This window comes from Sus scrofa, chromosome 6 (genome assembly GCF_000003025.6).
Source record: "Sus scrofa isolate TJ Tabasco breed Duroc chromosome 6, Sscrofa11.1, whole genome shotgun sequence".
Taxonomy (NCBI): Eukaryota; Metazoa; Chordata; class Mammalia; order Artiodactyla; family Suidae; genus Sus; species Sus scrofa.
The window spans coordinates 13605531-13621495 of NC_010448.4; the positions used below are offsets into that span (position 1 = coordinate 13605531).

The 15965-nt window shown below is 45.2% G+C and overlaps 1 protein-coding gene across 7 annotated transcripts in view; it reads left to right on the forward strand.

The window, feature by feature from the left end:
- The window catches only part of IL34 (interleukin 34), a 91117-nt gene that overhangs the window by 16783 nt on the left and 58369 nt on the right, over nt 1-15965 (forward strand). The window contains exon 1 of one of the 7 annotated variants that reach the window (XR_002344417.1): nt 3112-3795. The exons of the other annotated variants lie outside the window; for them this stretch is intronic. The gene's annotated coding sequence lies outside the window, so the exon portion shown is untranslated. Of the gene's footprint in view, nt 1-3111; nt 3796-15965 lie in introns of those variants that run through there. 7 annotated transcript variants of the gene reach the window in all.

Here is a 15965-nt window from a genome sequence, read left to right on the forward strand (position 1 = left end):
CCTGGGAACCACCATATGCCATGGGTGCAGCCCTGGAAAAAGACTAAATAAATAAATAAATAAAATGAAAGTAAGGAGTTCCCTAGAGGTTCAGTAGATTAACGATCTGGTGTTGTCACTGCCGTGGCTTGGGGGTCACTGATCTTGCTTGGGTTTGATTCTAGGCCTGGGTACTTTGTCATGCCATGGGTGTGGAAGAGAAAATTTTTTTAAAAAATGAGGTTAAGGAGTTCCCGTTGTGGCGCAGTGGTTGACGAATCCGAAGTAGGAACCATGAGGTTGCGGGTTTGATCCCTGGCCTCGCTCAGTGGGTTAGGGATCTGGTGTTGCCGTGAGCTGTGGTGTAGGTCGCAGATGCGGCTCAGATCCCGCGTTCCTGTGGCTCTGGTGTAGGCTGGTGGCTACAGCTCCGATAAGACCCCTAGCCTGGGAACCTCCACATGCCATGTGAGCGGCTCTAGAAAAGGCAAAAAAAAAAAAAAAAAAAAAAAAAGAGAGAGAAAATAAATTAAAAAAAAAAATGAGGTTAAGAGGAGTTCGCATCATGGCTCAGTGGTTAAGAACCTGATCAGAATCCATGAGGACATGGGTTTGATCCCTGGGCTCACTCAGTGGGTTAAAGATCTGGCGTTGCCGTGAGCTGTGGTATAGGCTGCAGACATGGCTCAGATCCTGCGCTGCTGTGGCCGTGTCGTAGGCCGGCAGCTACAGCTCTGATTCAACCCCTAGTCTGGGAACTTCTATATGCCGTGGGTGCAGCCATAAAGAGACAAAAAACAACAACAACAACAAATATATAAATATATATATTTATACATATATATAATGTATACTATATTACTAATAATAAAATAGAGTAAAAAAAAAAAACCCAAAAAATGAGTGAGAATTCCTAAGTCTGGCATTGCTATTGGGGTGGGCAGATTAAATGACATAAAGTGATTAACATGAGCGGCTAGTATGATGATGATGATCGTCATTATCCCTTTAGTCCTTTTATTCAAGATGATGTAGCCCCAGCTCCTTCCTGTGGACTCTATCTATGTTATCAACCCAGATTTTAAGAGCCCTAAATCTCTCTGAAGCAGAGGCAGCACCATCTCTGTGGCCATTCCCAGCCTTAACTGGGAGCTCTGGCTGTTTTTCCCTCATTCTACTAGTTTCCACTGAGTATCTCCTGTGTGAAAACCAGCGCTTTAGTTTCATGGGAAAAATAAGGCAAAAGCCCGTGTAAAGTTATGGCCAAAGGAAAAAGAAGGAAAGAAATGTAAGGAAAAAGAAATGTCAGTGAGGCTCCTTTTCAATAAGATGGAAGACTTGACAGTTTCTGGGGGAAAACTCTAGGAAAACGTCCAGAAACTGAGGATACAAAATAGTCAGCACATTTTTAACGCATAACTGAGCTGCATGGAAATAAGCACAGCCCTTGGGCAAGACAGAAAAGGAAGCTGGGAATGAGTGAGGCTGCTCTACCTTCCCTGAAGGCCTTTCTCTGTCTGGCTAACTGCTGGAATGTAGATTTGGCTAGCCATAGGGACTCAGGCCAAAGTGTTCCATCTACATGAAGCAGGGAGGTAGAAATGAGTATCTCACATACAGTTGGGACCCTCAAGGGTTTAAGCTTCCAGTCAAAGTTAGGCCAGAAAAAATTCACCCACTGCCAGAGGCAGAGAAGGAAGCTTTTCTAATCTGGCCTGGGTCTAGCTGGAGAAGGGAAAGGCCTCTTCTGAGAAATGTGTAACCACCCACTTGCCTTATTTTGGATGTGGTATCAAATTTACACTACTCATGTGATCCTAGAGTTTCCAGGCCAGGAATTAAACATAAAATCTATTCTTGGCTGCAAAATTCATAGAGAAAGAAAGTAAAACGGTGGTTGGTTGCCAGGACATTGGGGGAGAGGGAAATAGGGAGTTGTTTAATGGATATAGAGTTTCTGTTTTGCAATATAAAGAGTCCTGGAGATTGTACAACAATGTGAAAATATTTAGCACTACTAAATTCTATGCTTAAAAACAGTTGAAATAGTAAATTTTATGTTACGTATATTTTACCACATTTGAAAAAAAAGAAAGCCGCTCCTGGAGTTCCCATCGTGGCTTCAGCAGTATCCATGAGGACACAGGTTCCACCCCTGGCCTCTCTCAGTGGTTAAGGATCCAGCATTGCCGTGAACTGTGGTATAGGTCGAAGACATGGATCAGATCTGACATTGCTGTGCCTGTGGCATAGGCTGGCAGCTGCAGCTCCAATTTGACCCCTAGCCTGGGAACTTCCATGTGCCATGGGTGCGGCTTTAAAAAGACAAAAAAGACAAAAAAAAAAAAAAAAAAAAAGCGATTCCTAACTGGTACTTGTTGGAACACCTGGCTGAAGCAAAAGCAAAACCTTCAACCCAGCCCCCTCAGGCTGCCCATGGAATGCCTGTCAAACTTGAACAAATTACAAAATGTGTGAGTAAACCAGCCTCCATGAGGGAATCAGCAACAAAATCAAAAAAGAAAGCAAAAGGATATATATCCTATGTTTACTGTAGCATTATTTATAATGTCAACAAACAAACAAAAAACCCAACACCACAACCAGAATTGGAGACAAAGTAAAAGTCCCTAAGCCAGGGAAATATTTGGAGGGAGTTTCCTGATGGTTCAGTAGGTTATAGATCCAGTGTTGTCACTGTTGTGGCTCTGGTTACAGCTGTGGCAAGGGTTGATCCCTGGCCCAGAAAATTCCACATGCCATAGCCATGACCAAAAAAAAAAAAAAAAAAAAAAAAGATTTGGAGGAATTTCCCTGAGGGATTTTATTATTAAGAAAAATTAAGAAATAGCGATGGGTGCTAATATGATCTCCTTTTTGCAAAGCAACTCCAAATATAGCAAAACTTGGAGTTCCCCATCCTGGTGCAGCGGAAACAAATCCAACCAGGAACCATGAGATTGTGGGTTCGATCCCTGGCCTCGCTCAGTGGGTTAAGCATCTGGCCTTGCCGTGAGCTGTGGTGTAGATTGCAGACTCTGCTAGGATCTTGCATTGCTGTGGCTGTGGTGTAGGCTGGCAGATGTAGCTCTGATTAGACCCCTAGCCTGGGAACCTCCATATGCCGCCAGTGCTGCCCTAAAAAGCAAAACAAACGAACAAAAACAAATAGAGTAAAACTTGACCCCAAACCCACACCTGTATTCGAGTGTGCATTTCTCTATAAAGATTCATGAGCATGAAGAAGGTGGTGAAGGCTTCCCATCAGAGTTGCCTGTGTAAGGCGGCAGGTGAAGGAAGAGAAGAAGGAAAAAAAATTTTTGATGCAACTGAAAATATCTACAATACTCAATCTTCAGCCTGCCTCCTCGGATCCCGTTTATGGAGGAGGATATCTGAATGTGCGCGTCTGCCTCCACAGCATAAGAAAATCAGAATACTGACTTGCAGACATGCCCACTGTAAAGTGGGGTAGAAAGGAAGTTGTATGGATATGGCGATTCACTGTTTTTCAGACAAACAAGCAAACCTCTCTAAGTGTATATACATGTCTTTCTCTGTTGGTGTGAGCGAGGAGAAAGGCGTGGAAGACAGGTGTCTGCACCTGTCGTAAAGCCGGGCCACCGGAGGTAAAGTCGGGGAGGTGGTGTAAAGCCAGCGCTCCTGAAATAAAGTTGGGCACGTGAGGCAAAAAGCCAGGGCACGTGATGTAAAGCAGGGCACTTAACGTAAAGCGGGGGCACGTGAGGTAAAGTCTGGCTCTATGACGTAAAACCGAGACACCTGACGTAAAGCCGTAAAGCCAGGATATCCGAGGTAAGGCCGGGAGGTGACAGGCGCCAGACGTCTTATCTCTCACAGTTTTAGAGGCTGGACGTCGGAGCCTCTGAAGTCTTGGGCTGGATCCTTCCTTGCCTCTTCCTAGGTTCTGGGCTGTGCTTGGGTTGGAGGCGCGCGGTGGGGCTCCCGGACGCGGAGAGCTGGACCCGCATGCCTGTCTATGAGTCACGGACTCTGGCCACAGACTTTTCTGGACGTTCTGGAAGAACCCAGAACTAGGCCGGGTGCCCTTGCGAGCCGTTTCTCATCATTTGTTAGAGATGCTGCAGGCCCGCGCCTTGCCAGCCCCGTCTCCTTACCCCTCTCCTCCCTGCAGTGACCTCCGCTGCTCCAGGCTGCTCCAGGCTGGGCTCGCAGCTTCTTGTCTTTTTGTGCCAAACCCCGGCACACAGGAGAGGCCCTGGTCGCAAATGCACCTAAATGTAGCTCTGACCCATTGAACAGGTTTCGCGTTCTCATAGAGGAGGCATAGGCCCGAACGGGGCGTGTGGCGGAACCAGAGCAGGGCCCGGGTCGGACTGGTGCACATGTGAGGAGCGGGGAGGGCTGTGGCCGGCCTTGCGGGGAGGCTGGCCTCTCCCCGCAGACCCCAGACCTAGTGGCTTGGGTACAGGGGGCTGCGTCTGTTTCCTCTTTAGCTGTGATACTGATGCTGTTGGAAAAGCAGCCCGGGCCCTGCATTAACTGTTAACACGGAGAATGAATTCTTCTCACCATGGGCACTGAGCTAGGAATTCAGTGGGGCTTATATTCCGGCAGGGGAGGGAGATGGGAAACTGCTAATGCCTGATTGTTTATAGTTTCGATAGCTGTTATGAAATGCAGGCCCCGTGGCTCTTGGAAGGTGAAATAGCAAGTCTGATGATGAGTCACAACAAAGTCTGTGTGCCAGGGCCCGATCCCCGCCAGCAGGCTCAGAAGAGCAGGGCTTGAACCCAAACTTAACCAGTGTGAGGCTAATGCTTTGCAGGAAAACAGGCCTTGTGTGACCAAGATGCTCCCCAGGGTGGGAACCTCAGCAAACATTTCCTCTCCACCCAGCTCCACTCCTCTCTCTCCAACTAGCTTGTTTGTCGGGCTCCATTTTTCAGATGGGTAAAGTGAGGCCTAGACAGAGGAACCGATTTGCTCTCTAGGTCCCCAGTCAGTAACGAGATCCTGAAGCCAGGCTTGCTGGCACGGTTCTCAGCCTGCCCAAGTCCCCACAGTTCATCTAATGTGAGCCAAAAAATGAGAAACAAAGCTGCTCTGTTCAGTGAGATTTCTTTTTTCCCCATTGTTCCCCACTAGGGACATTCCTGAATTAGTAAAGAAGGGACTGGCTCAACCCGAGTCCTGGCAGATGGTCGACTATGCTGTGCCTAAACCAGAATCGAAAAGTCAGGAGGCAGAGGGAGTTACCAGAATCTGAGGATTTGAGGAGCTCTTGGAACCAGAGCCAAAACAGCCTATAAATGCTTAGGACACTTGTCAGGTCAAAGGAAGAGGGGCACCAGGGGCAGGGGTAGGGGAGTATGAGGGACAGTCCCTTTGGAGAGAGGACAGCTAGAGCAGATGGGACTGGCTACCTTGGTGGGTCAGGGACAACATGTGAGAGACTGTGGGGGGGCATGGGTGTGGGAGAGGGGAGGTGGGGAGGCGGGAGAAATAGGCTAGTGGGGGAGAGGGAGGGCATTTTGCTCAGGGAACAGCAAGTGAAAAGGGATTGAGGCCTGTCAGCCATCACAGGAGGGGGTCTGGGGGCTGCAGGGGTGGGAGCCTGACCTCCTGGTGATCCTGGCAGTGTGGATCAAAGGATCGTGAGGCTCTTGTCCTGTCAGAGGGGAAGGCTGTTCCAGATGCTCCTTAGGAAGCTGAGCAAAGTAGAGAACCCTCTTCTTTCCCCTCAGTTGCAATGTCCACTTAAATGCAATTTATCTTTTAGCTATTTTTACTTTGTTATTGTGGTAGAATATACATAACATAAAATTTACCATTTTTTAAACATTTTTAAGTGTACAATTCAGTCTCATTAAGCACATTTACAACATGCTTAGTAATGTGTAGAAACCGTTATCACTATTTCCAGAACTTTTCCATTATCTCAAACAGAAACCCTGTACCCATTAAACAGCTCCCTCTGCACATCTCCCTCCAGCCTCTGGTAAGTTCTATTCTACTTTCTGTCTCTAGATTTTGCCTGTTCTAGTTCCCTTAACATATGTGCCATTAAAAAAAAATGGCTTATCGGGAGTTCCCGTCGTGGCGCAGTGGTTAACGAATCCGACTAGGAACCATGAGGTTGCGGGTTCGGTCCCAGCCCTTGCTCAGTGGGTTAACGATCCGGCGTTGCCTTGAGCTGTGGTGTAGGTTGCAGATGCGGCTCGGATCCCGTGTTGCTGTGGCTGGTGGCTACAGCTCCGATTCCACCCCTAGCCTGGGAACCTCCATATGCCGCGGGAGCGGCCCAAGAAATAGCAGAAAGACAAAAAAAAAAAAAAAAAAAAAGGCTTATCGAAGTAAAACTGACATGCAATAAACTACAGAAATGCACAACTTGCTAAATTTTGATTATGCAAATAATGACTACACCAGTCACTGCCAAGAGTTTCCTTGTACCTTTTGAAATTCTTCTCTCCCCATCCTCCCTCCCCAAGGAACCACTGTATGCTTTCTGTCCCTATAGGTTAGTTTGGATTTTTTGGTTTTATTTTTAAAAATTGTATTTATTTATTATTATCTGCACCCACAGCATATGGAAGTTCTTAGGCCAGGGATCGAATCTGAGCTGCAGCTGGATCCTTTAACCCACTGCCACACAGCGGGAACTCCTCGAGTTTTAAATAGGTGGAATTACAGTGTGTTCTTTTTCTGTTGGGTAGTCTGGTTTCTCTTGTATAATTTTTTTTAGCTTCATTCATGCTGTTGGTGTTGCCAAAAGTCGGCCACTGCTCACCAGCGCCGAATTAAAACACAAAGTCTTGGGTGAGGTAGAAAAGAGTGATTTATTGCTTTGCCAGGGAAAGGAGGCCACAGAAGGCTTATGCCCTAAAGACTGTGTCCTCTCTTGGGGGGAAAACTGAGGGATGTTTTATGGGTGCATCAGTAGTTCATTCTTCTCATCGCTGAGTAGTATTCTGTTGTATGATTTGCCTTATTTTTTATCCATTCACCTGCAGTGGCCTTTGAAGTTGTTTTTGGCTTGGTGCTCATATATAGAAATTCAGTGGATTGTTTTACCTTGATCTTGAGTCTTTCGACTGCACCGAGGTCATTTATTAACTCATCTTGTTCCCAATTTTAGGGGGAAAGCATTCAGTCATTCACCATGTAAGTTTCTCATAGATGCCGTTTTATAGGTTGAGGAAATTCCCTTCTGTTGATAATTTGCTGAGTTTCATTAAGATTGGTTGTTGGAGTTTGTCAGAGGAACAAAATCTATTGTATCTTCTGAGGTGATCTCAGGGTTTTCTTCTTTAGTTTGCTATCATGGGGAATTCACAGTGCTTGATTTTCAAATGGGAAACCAACCCTTCATTCCTGGTACTGCATGAGAAATTAGAATAGGATGTGGGGATGCCGGTGCCTCCAAAGCATCCCAGGCTTTGTTCCCTAGTGAGACCCGGATTTGTGCTCAGTCATCCCCAGAGAGGGAGGGAGGGAGCCAAGGGCAAGGGTGGCGAGAGCACTTATGGCCAGATACAGCGCTCTGCTGCCCCAGGTGAGCCAGGGGCCAACTGGAGAGGGTGAGCTGGCCTCTGCTGTCGCACTCTCTTGTGGAGGGAGATACTAGGCCTTGTGCCTTGCATCTCTGGAGCCTCATTCTTTGCGTCAGTGAAACGGGGCTGGTGGTGCCTGGACAGCCAGAGCAGCTCTTGGACCACCAGGAGGCTGCAGGCTGTGGCCAGTCCTTGTGGCCAATGAAGGATTCCCACCCACTGAACGAGGCCAGTGGGAACCAGGCTGCTGGTTCCCTTCCCTGTAAAATGAAGGTAATGATCCTTCCTTCCAGGGCTGCTCTTTTTGTTGAGCCCTTGGTGATAAACCACTTAAATAAATGAGATGAGAAGTGTCGAAAGGAGGATGTTCAAAACCCATGTCCCCAACTCACTAGCCCTGTCCTTCTACCGGTGGCTGAATCTCTCAGCCTTAGTCTCCTCACTTGTAAAATGGAGAATGATGATACCACCAGATAGCGGTACCCATGATAATTCGGTGTCATTAATGTGCGGGGCATCTCAGGTGGCACAGAGCTGGTGCAGCCATGGTTGAGACTGTTCTGGAGTTGGAGGAGCCACACAGGCAGCTAGAGTCAGGGATGAACCCTACCCTTCTTTAAGTGTGCAGTGCTGTGGGTTTGAGTGACACTGTGCCAGAGCTGGCCCTCTCAGCAACCTTGCCAGCCTGGCATGATCCTTGCACCCCACCCAGGTACTAGCAGAGAAGAGGAGGCTCAGGGCTAGAGCTAGAATTGGAATCCAGATGCCCTTGGTCATTTTGAGAGGTTTGTGCCCTTCTAAAATATGAAGTATTGGAGTTCCCATTGTGGCACAGTAGGTTAAAGATTTGGTGTTGTCTCTGTGGTGGCCTGGGTTTGATCCCCAATCTGGCACAGTGGGATAAGGATCCGGTGTTGCCACAGCTGTGGTATAGCTTAAGGATCTGGTGTGGCTGGGCTGTGACTTGGATTCAGTCCCTGGTCTAGGAACTTACATATGCCTCGGATGTGGTTAAAAAAATTCAAGGATCTTCCCGGGCTGCTGCTAACTCTGGTTCCATGTTGAAGGGTAGGAGTTGAGAGATCAAGCTGGGAGGGGAGAAAGGAGTCAAGTAGTCAAGTTTTTGGTGGATTTTATCCTTCCCCGTCCTGGCGTTGGGCCCAGTTTTTCCTCTAGCTTCTTGGGCTGTTGAAGGTTTACTGACCTCGGTTTAGTTCTTCTTCGTTGGCATTTCACCATCTGGCCCAAATGTCCTACTCATTCATTCAGATATTTTTCATCAGATGTTATCACTTTCTCTGTGCATAAGCTCTGGGGACACAGTGATGAGGTCAAAACAAGGCTCTGGAGGCCATTCTTTTTATTTTTTTTGCTCTATACTGCTGCGCCTGTGGCATATGGAAGTTCCTGGGACAAGGGTCAAATCAGAGCTGCAGCTACTGGCCTACACCACAGCCACAGCAACACCAGATCCTTAAACCACTGAATGAGGCCAGGGATCAAACCGGTATCCTCACAGAGACAACATTGGGTCCTTAAGCCGCAGAGCCACAATGGGAACTCCCAGAGGCTGTTCTTATAACAAGATAACATCCATATAAACACAGTGAGATGATGGCATTGTCATGCAGAAGTGCTACAGAGGGTGGGACAGGGAGTGACCTGGGCTGGTCAGAGAAAACCTCTCTATGCAGGTGAAATTTGAGTTGACAAGAAGGAACCAGCTGGGCAAAAATCTGGGGTGGGACATTCTAAGCAAGGGAACAAAATCCTTAAGGAGGAGTCACTCTGATGTGTGGCTGGCAGTCGGGGGCCAGTGTGTGGACAGTGGGTAGAGCTGAGGGAGGAGTCACCCCAAAGTGTGCAGAAGTCTGGGGAGCAGTGAGGACTTATTCTGAGTGCAGATTCTAAGAGTCTTCTGGAAATGAAAAAATGCTTCTTTCTTTACCGTCTGTCTTCTGTGACACTGGCAACCTCTTTTTGGAAACGCATTTGAGGGGCTCTCAAAACCGGAAGGAAGTGTTGGTATCCACCAGATCCCTTTTAGCCAGTGTAGTACATATTTACCAGCTGCTGTGGAGTGGGAGGGGCTGCCATGAATGCAGACCCCATGTTCTCTAAGCCACCTTGCCAGAGGTGTGTGTGTGTGTGTGTAGGGGGGGTCACACCCACCAGGGAGACTACGGAGTAGTCGGGAGTCTGAAAGCCCAGCTTCCTTGCCTCGGGGTAGGAGGACTCTGGTGTTATTTAAAAATTCTTCAGGGCCTCTGGGACTTGCCCTTCCCCATCTTTTGCTTTGATTCCCTCATCTGGAAAGTTCACCCTCAATAACTCAGGTGAGGAGTTCCCGTTCTGGCGCAGTGGTTAACGAATCCGACTAGGAACCATGAGGTTGCAGGTTCGGTCCCTGCCCTTGCTCAGTGGGTTAACGATCCGGCGTTGCTGTGAGCTGTGGTGTAGGTCACAGACGCGGCTCGGATCCCGCGTTGCTGTGGCCCTGGCGTAGGCCGGCGGCTATAGCTCCGATTCAACCCCTATCCTGGGAACCTCCATATGCCGCAGGAGCGGCCCCAGAAATAGCAAAAAGACAAAAAACAAACAAACAAACAAACAAACAAACAAAAAACTCAGGTGAAACCAAACCACTGTCTCAGGTTCTGCTTCTAGAGGAGCCAAGCATGTTCAGGCCATTACAGACCACATATTTTTTTGGATTGGAAATTGGGGTTCTGGGATTAGAATCTTTCAGTTCTGAAAGTCCTTAAAACTGATTTATTCAACCACACCACAAGTTAGTGGCAGAGCCAGACCCAGGAACCACTCAATAGCCTGAAGGCCTCAGGGGTTGGGGGTGGAGCCTACTAGTGAAAGTAGTGCAGCGTCAAGGTCACAATTGAAGTTTACCAGCACCTGCGCTCCCAGGTCTAGTTTCACCTCAGGTAAGGCCCCCTCTGCTTTAATTACTCTGGAGATGTTATGTTTGGAATTCAACCCCCTTCCTCCTTTATTAGAATAGTTCAAACTAAAGTGTGAAAGATTGGCAGCTCAGACACAATGTATCTTGAAAAGAAGATACTTGTTAACCCAAATAAATCTGTAATTCAGTGGACTTTTTGTCAGTGATGAAGTGAGTTGGAAGAATGAATACATACAGTGCAATTCTGTAGGATTTTGAAGTCATGAAGGAGCCATATATCGAGAAATTCCTCAGCTTTCCCAGGGACCAGCTTCCACCACCCGCATTTTTGCTTCTCCTCACCCTTTTCTCCCCATGATCATACCACATATGTTGAGAGGTGCTTGGTGTCTTCCTCAGGTTTCAACAGCAGGGTCTGTCAAAGGTGTGCGTCACTGGAGGGGAAAGTGACTCAACTAAAGAAATAATTTGGTCAGAAGGGCATTTTTAAAAAGAACAGACATGATTTGAGCAAAGCTCTCTGGTAAGTGGCTGATTTCTCGGAAGCACAGAGGGCTGTGGTGTATGATTTAGTAAATTCCCATGCCATTTCCTAAAGAGCTGGCGTCACTTACTGGCCCAGGCAGGTTTGCGATGTAGGTCTGGGGATGGCTGAAGACACTCCTGAGGAATGGTGGCACCCTGGATGGGGTTTCACCTGGTCTCTATGTTTACTGTCCAGGTGGCCTTGTGTAAATCATTTGCTTTTTCCCAGGTGCAATTTTCTCATCTAAGCAAATGGAGCTGGATATTCCAGAACCTTGGCACTCAAAATGTAATCTGCAGACTAGGAGCAGATAGATATGCAGATTCCTGGGTCACATCCCAGGCTTTATGAACCAGAATCTGTATTTTAAAAAGATTCTCAGGCCATTCATCCACACGTCACAGTTTGAGGAGCCCTGCTCTGAATAAGACTACTCAGGTGAGGTCCTTAAACCAGCTGTATCAGCATCACCCCAGAGAGGAAGCTTGTTAGAAATGCAAGTGCATGGGCCCCAGACCCACTAAATCACATTTCTGAGGGTGGGGCTTGGGAGCCTACGGTTCAATAGCCTCTCCAGGTGATTCTTTTTTCTTTTTAGGTCTGCACTTGTGGCATATGGACGTTACTGGGCTGGGGTCAAATCAGAGCTACAGCTACAGCCAACACCACGGCCATGGCAACACTGGATCTGAGCTGCACAGCTTACGTCAACACCAGATCCTTAACCTACTGAGCCAGGCCAGGTATTGAACCTGCATCTTCACAGAGACAATGTCTGGTCCTTAACCTGCTGAGTCACAAAGGGAACTCTGATTCTTTCTCTCTCTCTCTTTTTTTTTTTTTTTTTTGGTAGTTGACATACAATGTTATATTAGTTTCAGGTGTACAGCAAAGTCTTCAGGTGATTCTTAAGCACACTGACCTTTGAGAAGCATCATTGCTCAAGTCTTACATTGATTGTAGCAGAGGCTTGGCTGTAGAACAGCTGTTGTATATAGAACATGTTTGGTGCTGCTATGTGGTTTCTAAAAATGCTCATATACCAGCACTTCACAGCAATTCTGGGTTGTTCTTTTGTCTTTATCTTTGCTTCGCCAAAGAGAAAACAAGTTTAAGGGAGGTTAAGCAAGTTGCCCAAGATCTTTCTATCTCACAGTGTCTTGCATAGCATTATTGACATAAAGATGTTTCTGGCAAGTCAGTAAGGTAATAAAATGCCTTGTGAATCTTTAACTTAACCTGTTGATAAATGACAGAGGCTGTTGGAACATGAGGTGAGAAAGATTTTGTAGGCTGTTTTGTTTTTATTCTTTTTTTTCCTTTTTTTTTCTTTTTTTGTCTTTGTTTTGTTTTGTTTTGTTTTGTTTGTTTTTAGGGCCGCATCCGAGGCATATGGAGATTCCCAGGCTAGGGGTCAAATCAGAGCTGTAGCTGCTGTCCTGTGCCACAGCCACAGCCATGCAGGATCTCCCTCATGACCCCTAAAGTCTCTCGACTTGCAGTACATGCATTTTTCCAATTAACTTTATCATCCTGACAAAAAGTCCAACAAATATATATGTATTTGCAAATATTAGCTATGTATCATAATGCTTTGTCACCCCTGTGGAAACAATTTACAGAATAGCATACATGCTATTCTGTGCCTTGCTTATTTCACTGAATATATCATGCAGTTGGTTCCATTCCCCTATCACAGACACTGCTTGTATTTGTGGCATTTTGCCAGTGCTTATTATATCTGCGGGATAAATTCCCAGAAATGAGATTGCTGGGTATCTGCACTTGTAATTTCAAGAGAAAGCCAACTTGCCCTCCGTAACGTAGTACAGATTTGCACCTCCACCAGCTTTGGATGAGAAGTTACTGTTCTCCTGCATCTTTGCCAATGTGTTAAATGATCACATCACTGGGTTTTTACCAATCTGATAGGTGAAATCCAGTGACTCAACTGAATCTTGATTTAAAGTTGTAATGAAAAAATTTAAACTTAAAATATGTTTATAGGACATTTCTGTTTTTCTATGGCTCTCTTTCTAGTAGTACTCTGCTTATTTAAAAAATTGGATTATTGCCTTTTTCTTTATTTCTAAGAACTGATTATCTGTTAGAGAAAGTCGACCTTTTGCCTTTGATGAAAGTTGTGTCCAGTTCAGTGTTTCTCTTTTGTTACTAGTTTGCTGGTTTTGTTTGCACACATTTTTCAGATTTTATTTCTGTTTTTTATTTTTTGGTAGTACCCGTAGCATGTTGAAGTTCTTGGGCCAGGGATCAAACCCATGCCACAGCAGGGACCCAAGCCACTGCAGTGACAATACCAGATCCTTAACCCCCTTTGCCACAGGGAACTCCATGTTTATACATATTTTTATTTTTTGCAGTCAAGTTAATCTTTTTTTTTTTTTTTTTTTTTTGTCTTTTTAGGCCCGCACCTGTGACATATGGAAGTTCCCAGGCTAGGGGTTGAATCAGAGCTGCAGCTGCTGACGTACACCACAGCCATAGCAATGCCAGATCCGAGCTGCATTTGTGAGCTACACTGCAGCTTGCGGCAATCGGGATTCTTAACCCACTGAGCAAGGCCAGGGGTGGAACCTGCATCCTCATGGATACTAGTCAGGTTCTTAACCCGCTGAGCCACAGTGGGAATTCCTATGAGTTATTTCTTTTACGACTTGTGAACATTGAATCATACATACAAAGGTCTTCCCCACGTCAAGATAACATGTTATTTATTTTCTTCTATTATTTTACATTCAAACTTTGATCCACTTGGAGTTTATCTTGATGTATGCTGTGAAGTATATATCCAACCTTTTTTTTTTTTCTTCTTTTTTTTCATGGCTTTCTTTTCTCTGCTGAATTGAGAAGCTGCTTTTATCGTAACTGTTTATCATAAGCTTTTTTCTCATACCTTTGTGATCTATTTCAGAACTTTTCCCTTGGTTTCCATTGGTTTCTCTGTCTAGTCACGTTCATGTACACACTGTTTTGCTTGCTATGGTTTACAATATTTAAAAGTATCTTTTAGTATATTAAAGAACTATTACCCTTTTTAAAGATCTCTTTCAGGCTATACTTATTTGTTTTTCTATTGGAACTTTAAAATCTATTATATAATTACACACTCACACATGTTGGTGTTTTTATTGGAATTGCTTTTTAAAAACTGAAGTATAAAACACAGAAAAGAGGATACATTGTTAAGTATGCAGCTTGATGAATTATTACTCAGTAAAGCAAACTGTTATCTGGATCTGGAACTGGAGCAGTAACACTGTGTAGAAACTCCCCTCCTGTCCCTAAACAGTTAATACCCTACCCTCTTCTAAAAGGTAATTATCATCCTTACATCTTATGTCATAGGTTGGTTTTGATGTGTTTCTTTAAAACTTTATATACAAATTTTTTTTTTTTTTTTTGTATCTGGCTTCTTGTGCTCAACATTATGTCTGTGAGGTTTTTAAAATCTGTTGTGCTGATGGACATTTAAGTTGTTTCCAGCTTGTTTTTTATTTTTATTTTTTTTGTCTTTTGTCTTTGTTGTTGTTGTTGTTGTTGTTATTGTTGCTATTTCTTGGGCCGCTCCCGCGGCATATGGAGGTTCCCAGGCTAGGGGTTGAATCGGAGCTGTAGCCACTGGCCTACGCCAGAGCCACAGCAACGCGGGATCCGAGCCGCGTCTGCAACCTACACCACAGCTCACGGCAACGCCGGATCGTTAACCCACTGAGTAAGGGCAGGGATCGAACCCGCAACCTCATGGTTCCTAGTCGGATTCGTTAACCACTGCGCCACGACGGGAACTCCAGCTTGTTTTTTAGTATATATTTTGTAGTTTTTGATAGGTTTATTCCTTTTTTTTTTTTTTTTTTTTTTGTCTTTTTAGGGCTGCACTCGCAGCATATGGAGTTTCCCAGGCTAGGGGTCTAATCGGAGCTGTTGCCCCTGGCCTACGCCAGAGCCACAGCCACGCCAGATCCGAGTGGCGTCTGTGACCTACACCACAGCTCACGGCAATGCCAGATCCTTAACCCACTGAGCGAGGCCAGGGATTGAACCCAAAACCTCATGGTTTCTAGTCGAATTTGTTTCTGCTGCGCCACAACGAGAACTCCTGATAGGTTTATTCCTAAATATTTTTTCTTTTTTATGGAGTCTCTTCTTTTTTTTTAATTTTTTTAATTTTTTTTTTATTTTCCCACTGTACAGCAAGGGGGTCAGGTTATCCTTACATGTATACATTACAATTACATTTTTTCCCCCACCCTTTCTTCTGTTGCAACATGAGTATCTAGACATAGTTCTCAATGCTATTCAGCAGGATCTCCTTGTAAATCTATTCTAAATTGTGTCTGATAAGCCCAAGCTCCCAATCCCTCCCACTCCCTCCCCCTCCCATCAGGCAGCCACAAGTCTCTTCTCCAAGTCCATGATTTTCTTTTCTGAGGAGATGTTCATTTGTGCTGGATATTAGATTCCAGTTATAAGTGATATCATATGGTATTTGTCTTTGTCTTTCTGGCTCATTTCACTCAGTATGCGATTCTCTAGTTCCATCCATGTTGCTGCAAATGGCATTATGTCATTATTCTTTTTTATGGCTGAGTAGTATTCCATTGTGTATATATACCACATCTTCCGAATCCAATCATCTGTCGATGGACATTTGGATTGTTTCCATGTCCTGGCTATTGTGAATAGTGCTGCAATGAACATGCGGGTGCACGTGTCTCTTTTAAGTAGAGTTTTGTCTGGATAGATGCCCAAGAGTGGGATTGCGGGGTCATATGGAAGTTCTATGGATAGATTTCTAAGGCATCTCCAAACTGTTCTCCATAGTGGCTGTACCAGTTTACATTCTATGGAGTCTCTTCTAACTGGCTTTTGTTTGTAGTTATTTCTTAGTTGATTTTCTTAAGTGTTCTAGGCTTATAATCATTTCATCTATAAACAAATAATTTTACCTCCTCTTATCTAATTATTTATTTTTTAATTGAAATGT